We start from the raw sequence: 7,500 nt of genomic DNA, 5'->3' as shown, positions 1-7,500 counted from the left end.
AGAGGGTTGTCTGGTCCTGAATGAGAAGGTTGTCTGGTCCTGAATCAGAGGGTTGTCTGGTCCTGAATCAGAAGGTTGTCTGGTCCCTCGGTAAAGTCACGTAGATCTCATCACTACATCCTGAATCAGAAGGTTGTCTGGTCCTGAATCAGAGGGTTGTCTGGTCCTGAATCAGAAGGTTGTCTGGTCCTGAATCAGAAGGTTGTCTGGTCCTGAATCAGAAGGTTGTCTGGTCCTGAATCAGAAGGTTGTCTGGTCCTGAATCAGAAGGTTGTCTGGTCCTGAATCAGAGGGTTGTCTGGTCCTGAATCAGAAGGTTGTCTGGTCCTGAATCAGAAGGTTGTCTGGTCCCTCGGTAAAGTCCCGTAGATCTCTTCATTACTCCAACTTTGTTTTCAAACTTCCTAGTTGAAGTAAACCAATATAAGTGTTGGTTAACTCTTGAGGTCCCTCTTGTCTCCACTAAGTTAAAGGTCATTCCTCTTTTTAGTTTGAGCTCTCCACTTTTGGGTTCTCCCGGGACCACTAGGGCAGTTTAAAACCCCTAATAATGAATGAGTCCACTGAGATTTGGGTTCCCCCGGGACCACTAGGGCAGTTTAAACCCCCTAATGATGAATGAGTCCACTGAGATTTGGGTTCTCCCGGGACCACTAGGGCAGTTTAAAACCCCTAATAATGAATGAGTCCACTGAGATTTGGGTTCCCCCGGGACCACTAGGGCAGTTTAAACCCCCTAATGATGAATGAGTCCACTGAGATTTGGGTTCTCCTGGGACCACTAGGGCAGTTTAAACCCCTAATAATGAATGAGTCCACTGAGATCCTTGGTTCCCCCACTAGGGCAGTTTAAAGGTCATTCCTAATGATGAATGAGTCCACTGAGATTTGGGTTCCCCGGGACCACTAGGGCAGTTTAAACCCCTAATGATGAATGAGTTCACTGAGATTTGGGTTCCCCCGACCACTAGGGCAGTTTAAACCCCTAATGATGAATGAGTTCACTGAGATTTGGGTTCTCCGGGACCACTAGGCAGTTTAAACCCCCCCTAATGATGAATGAGTCCACTGAGATTTGGGTTCCCCGGGACCACTAGGACAGTTTAAACCCCTAATGAGATTTGTAATAGTTTTGATTAAATGTAATTTAATGTATATGTATCCGTTACTGTATCTAGTAGTTTAAATATTTTGTATTGTTTATTGTACTGATCATATTGATTATTGGAATTGTTGTCGCCACGGAGACCCGAGGTGTCAATGGGATCCCTGTATAACATAACATTCTCTCTCAGTTCAACCACATTCAAGGGGCTTTATTGGCTTTATGGGAAACATGTTGTTAACATTGAAAGTGGCCAAAGAAAGTGGAAGCAGATCATATACAAAGGTGAAGAAAAACAACACAATATAAAATGAACCGTAAACATGACGTTCTCTTGTCTGCAGCAACGGTCCACTGTAGCTTCCATGATGCACAGACAGGAGACTGTGGAGTGTCTGAAGAAGTTCAACGCCAGGAGAAAACTCAAGGTAACACTCCTCTTTCACTGTCCTCTGTTCTATTCAGAAACTCAAGGGATGTGTCTCTCCCTATACTCTATTCCCTATACTCTATTCCCTATACTCTATTCCCTATACTCTATTCCCTATACCATGTACTGCTGTCCACCCAGAGCTCTATACCCTATACTGTGTCTACCCAGACCTATATACCCTATTTCCTAAACCATGCACTACTGTATACCCAGAGCTCTATTCCCTATACCTTATACCCTGTACCCTATCCCCTATTCCCTATACCTTATACCCTATTCCCTATTCCTTATACCCTATTCCCTATACCTATTCCCTATTCCGTGCACTACTACAAGGCCCATAGAGGTCTGATCTAAAAGACTTTGTTCATTTGTTATTTAATTCTACGGTCCTGTTTCTGTTTATTATTATTGTCAAAAAGAAAATATCACAATAAATATCCTTTAATAAAAAGAGCAGTGCCTTTTATAGGGAATAGGGCACCCTTTGGGATGTAGCCAAGCACACACCCTTCTCTTTCTCACCCCCCTTTCCACCTGCTGTTGAAATGATCAGTCCTTCAGTAGAGACTATAGTACCACTGCTGTTGAAATGATCAGCCCTTCAGTAGAGACTATAGTACCACTGCTGTTGTCTGTTGAAATGATCAGTCCTTCAGTAGAGACTATAGTACCACTGCTGTTGAAATGATCAGCCCTTCAGTAGAGACTATAGTACCACTGCTGGTGAAATGATCAGCCCTTCAGTAGAGACTATAGTACCACTGCTGTTGAAATGATCAGTCCTTCAGTAGAGACTATAGTACCACTGCTGGTGAAATGATCAGTCCTTCAGTAGAGACTATAGTACCACTGCTGTTGTGATGTTGTAAACTATAGTACCACTGCTGGTGAAATGATCAGTCCTTCAGTAGAGACTATAGTACCACTGCTGTTGTCTGGTGAAATGATCAGTCCTTCAGTAGAGACTATAGTACCACTGCTGTTGAAATGATCAGTCCTTCAGTAGAGACTATAGTACCACTGCTGTTGTCTGGTGAAATGATCAGTCCTTCAGTAGAGACTATAGTACCACTGCTGTTGAAATGATCAGCCCTTCAGTAGAGACTATAGTACCACTGCTGTTGAAATGATCAGCCCTTCAGTAGAGACTATAGTACCACTGCTGTTGAAATGATCAGTCCTTCAGTAGAGACTATAGTACCACTGCTGTTGAAATGATCAGCCCTTCAGTAGAGACTATAGTACCACTGCTGGTGAAATGATCAGCCCTTCAGTAGAGACTATAGTACCACTGCTGTTGAAATGATCAGTCCTTCAGTAGAGACTATAGTACCACTGCTGTTGTCTGGTGAAATGATCAGCAGCCTTTACAGTGTTGAAATGACAGCCCTTCAGTACCACTGTACTGGTGAAATGATCAGCCCTTCAGTAGAGACTATAGTACCACTGCTGTTGAAATGATCAGTCCTTCAGTAGAGACTATAGTACCACTGCTGGTGAAATGATCAGCCCTTCAGTAGAGACTATAGTACCACTGCTGTTGAAATGATCAGTCCTTCAGTAGAGACTATAGTACCACTGCTGTTGAAATGATCAGTCCTTCAGTAGAGACTATAGTACCACTGCTGTTGTCTGGTGAAATGATCAGTCCTTCAGTAGAGACTATAGTACCACTGCTGTTGTCTGGTGAAATGATCAGTCCTTCAGTAGAGACTATAGTACCACTGCTGTTGAAATGATCAGCCCTTCAGTAGAGACTATAGTACCACTGCTGTTGAAATGATCAGCCCTTCAGTAGAGACTATAGTACCACTGCTGGTGAAATGATCAGCCCTTCAGTAGAGACTATAGTACCACTGCTGTTGTCTGGTGAAATGATCAGCCCTTCAGTAGAGACTATAGTACCACTGCTGTTGAAATGATCAGTCCTTCAGTAGAGACTATAGTACCACTGCTGTTGAAATGATCAGTCCTTCAGTAGAGACTATAGTACCACTGCTGTTGAAATGATCAGCCCTTCAGTAGAGACTATAGTACCACTGCTGTTGAAATGATCAGCCCTTCAGTAGAGACTATAGTACCACTGCTGTTGTCTGGTGAAATGATCAGCCCTTCAGTAGAGACTATAGTACCACTGCTGTTGTCTGGTGAAATGATCAGCCCTTCAGTAGAGACTATAGTACCTGCTGTTGAAATGATCAGCCCTTCAGTAGAGACTATAGTACCACTGCTGTTGAAATGATCAGTCCTTCAGTAGAGACTATAGTACCACTGCTGTTGAAATGATCAGTCCTTCAGTAGAGACTATAGTACCACTGCTGTTGTCTGGTGAAATGATCAGTCCTTCAGTAGAGACTATAGTACCACTGCTGTTGAAATGATCAGTCCTTCAGTAGAGACTATAGAACCACTGCTGTTGTCTGTTGAAATGATCAGCCCTTCAGTAGAGACTATAGTACCACTGCTGTTGAAATGATCAGTCCTTCAGTAGAGACTATAGAACCACTATAGCTGTTGTCTGTTGAAATGATCAGCCCTTCAGTAGAGACTATAGTACCACTGCTGTTGTCTGGTGAAATGATCAGCCCTTTCAGTAGAGACTATAGTACCACTGCTGTTGTCTGAAATGATCAGCCCTTCAGTAGAGACTATAGTACCACTGCTGTTGAAATGATCAGCTCCTTCAGTAGAGACTATAGTACCACTGCTGTTGTCTGTTGAAATGATCAGCCCTTCAGTAGAGACTATAGTACCACTGCTGTTGATCAGCTGTAGTATAGAAATGATCAGCCCTTCAGTAGAGACTATAGTACCACTGCTGTTGAAATGATCAGCCTTCAGTAGAGACTATAGTACCACTGCTGTTGTCTGGTGAAATGATCAGCCCTTCAGTAGAGACTATAGTACCACTGCTGTTGTCTGTTGAAATGATCAGTCCTTCAGTAGAGACTATAGTACCACTGCTGTTGAAATGATCAGCCCTTCAGTAGAGACTATAGTACCACTGCTGTTGAAATGATCAGCCCTTCAGTAGAGACTATAGTACCACTGCTGTTGAAATGATCAGTCCTTCAGTAGAGACTATAGTACCACTGCTGTTGAAATGATCAGTCCTTCAGTAGAGACTATAGTACCACTGCTGAAATGATCAGTCCTTCAGTAGAGACTATAGTACCACTGCTGTTGTCTGTTGAAATGATCAGCCCTTCAGTAGAGACTATAGTACCACTGCTGTTGAAATGATCAGTCCTTCAGTAGAGACTATAGTACCACTGCTGTTGTGATCAGTCCTTCAGTAGAAATGTATCACTGCTTCAGTAGAGACTATAGTACCACTGCTGTTGAAATGATCAGTCCTTCAGTAGAGACTATAGTACCACTGCTGTTGAAATGATCAGCCCTTCAGTAGAGACTATAGTACCACTGCTGTTGAAATGATCAGCCCTTCAGTAGAGACTATAGTACCACTGCTGTTGAAATGATCAGTCCTTCAGTAGAGACTATAGTACCACTGCTGTTGTCTGGTGAAATGATCAGTCCTTCAGTAGAGACTATAGTACCACTGCTGTTGATCAGCCCTTCAGAAGATGATCCACTGCCTGTTGAAATGATCAGCCTTCAGTTCAGAGACTATAGTACCACTGCTGTTGAAATGATCAGCCCTTCAGTAGAGACTATAGTACCACTGCTGTTGTCAGCCCTTCAGTAGAGACTATAGTACCACTGCTGTTGAAATGATCAGTCCTTCAGTAGAGACTATAGTACCACTGCTGTCTGAAATGATCAGCCCTTCAGTAGAGACTATAGTACCACTGCTGTTGAAATGATGCAGCCCTTTCAGTAGAGACTATAGTACCACTGCTGTTGTCTGTGAAATGATCAGCCCTTCAGTAGAGACTATAGTACCACTGCTGTTGAAATGATCAGCCCTTCAGTAGAGACTATAGTACCACTGCTGTTGTCTGGTGAAATGATCAGTCCTTCAGTAGAGACTATAGTACCACTGCTGTTGAAATGATCAGCCCTTCAGTAGAGACTATAGAAACTGCTGGTGAAATGATCAGTCCTTCAGTAGAGACTATAGTACCACTGCTGTTGAAATGATCAGCCCTTCAGTAGAGACTGAAATGATCAGTCCTTCAGTAGAGACTATAGTACCACTGCTGTTGAAATGATCAGCCCTTCAGTAGAGACTATAGTACCACTGCTGTTGAAATGATCAGCCCTTCAGTAGAGACTATAGTACCACTGCTGTTGAAATGATCAGCCCTTCAGTAGAGACTATAGTACCACTGCTGTTGAAATGATCAGTCCTTCAGTAGAGACTATAGTACCACTGCTGTGTCTGTGAAATGATCAGCCCTTCAGTAGAGACTATAGTACCACTGCTGTTGAAATGATCAGCCCTTCAGTAGAGACTATAGTACCACTGCTGTTGTCTGAAATGATCAGCCCTTCAGTAGAGACTATAGTAAATGATCAGTCCTTCACTGACTGTACCACTGCTGTTGAAATGATCAGTCCTTCAGTAGAGACTATAGTACCACTGCTGTTGAAATGATCAGTCCTTCAGTAGAGACTATAGTACCACTGCTGTTGAAATGATCAGCCCTTCAGTAGAAATGATCAGTTGAAATGATCCTTCAGTAGAGACTATAGCTGTTGAAATGATCAGCCCTGCTGTTGTCTGGTGAAATGATCAGTCCTTCAGTAGAGACTATAGTACCACTGCTGGTGTCTGGTGAAATGATCAGTCCTTCAGTAGAGACTATAGTACCACTGCTGTTGAAATGATCAGCCCTTCAGTAGAGACTATAGTACCACTGCTGTTGAAATGATCAGTCCTTCAGTAGAGACTATAGTACCACTGCTGTTGTCTGGTGAAATGATCAGTCCTTCAGTAGAGACTATAGTACCACTGCTGTTGAAATGATCAGCCCTTCAGTAGAACTATAGTACCACTGCTGTTGAAATGATCAGTCCTTCCAGTAGAGACTATAGTACCACTGCTGTTGAAATGATCAGTCCTTCAGTAGAGACTATAGTACCACTGCTGGTGAAATGATCAGTCCTTCAGTAGAGACTATAGTACCACTGCTGGTGAAATGATCAGTCCTTCAGTAGAGACTATAGTACCACTGCTGTTGTCTGGGTGAAATGATCAGCCCTTCAGTAGAGACTATAGTACCACTGCTGTTGAAATGATCAGCTCCTTCAGTAGAGACCACACCATAGTACCACTGTTGCTGGAAATGACCAGTCCTTCAGAGACTAGTACCACTGCTGTTGTCTGTTGAAATGATCAGTCCTTCAGTAGAGACTATAGTACCACTGCTGGTGAAATGATCAGCCTCTTCAGTAGAGACTATAGTACCACTGCTGTTGTCTGGTGAAATGATCAGCCCTTCAGTAGAGACTATAGTACCACTGCTGTTGTCTGAAATGATCAGCCCTTCAGTAGAGACTATAGTACCACTGCTGTTGTCTGGTGAAATGATCAGTCCTTCAGTAGAGACTATAGTACCACTGCTGTTGTCTGGTGAAATGATCAGTCCTTCAGTAGAGACTATAGTACCACTGCTGTTGTCTGGTGAAATGATCAGTCCTTCAGTAGAGACTATAGTACCACTGCTGTTGAAATGATCAGCCCTTCAGTAGAGACTATAGTACCACTGCTGGTGAAATGATCAGTCCTTCAGTAGAGACTATAGTACCACTGCTGTTGAAATGATCAGCCCTTCAGTAGAGACTATAGTACCACTGCTGTTGAAATGATCAGTCCTTCAGTAGAGACTATAGTACCACTGCTGTTGAAATGATCAGTCCTTCAGTAGAGACTATAGTACCACTGCTGTTGAAATGATCAGTCCTTCAGTAGAGACTATAGTACCACTGCTGTTATTCTTCTCTCTTTTTATTAGCTTTCCTCTTTTCTAACAATCTTTAATTAGTGAATTGC

At 42.9% G+C, this 7,500-nt stretch overlaps 1 pseudogene; it reads left to right on the top strand.

The window, feature by feature from the left end:
- LOC124029801 overlaps window positions 1-1,533 on the top strand; it is an 8,449-nt pseudogene extending 6,916 nt beyond the window's left edge.
- The last annotated feature ends 5,967 nt before the right edge of the window (window positions 1,534-7,500 follow it).

Source organism: Oncorhynchus gorbuscha, unplaced genomic scaffold, assembly GCF_021184085.1.
Source record: "Oncorhynchus gorbuscha isolate QuinsamMale2020 ecotype Even-year unplaced genomic scaffold, OgorEven_v1.0 Un_scaffold_7740, whole genome shotgun sequence".
Lineage (NCBI taxonomy): Eukaryota > Metazoa > Chordata > Actinopteri > Salmoniformes > Salmonidae > Oncorhynchus > Oncorhynchus gorbuscha.
The sequence above is the reverse complement of the archived record's forward strand: the minus strand, read 5'-3'. Positions and strand labels throughout refer to the sequence as shown.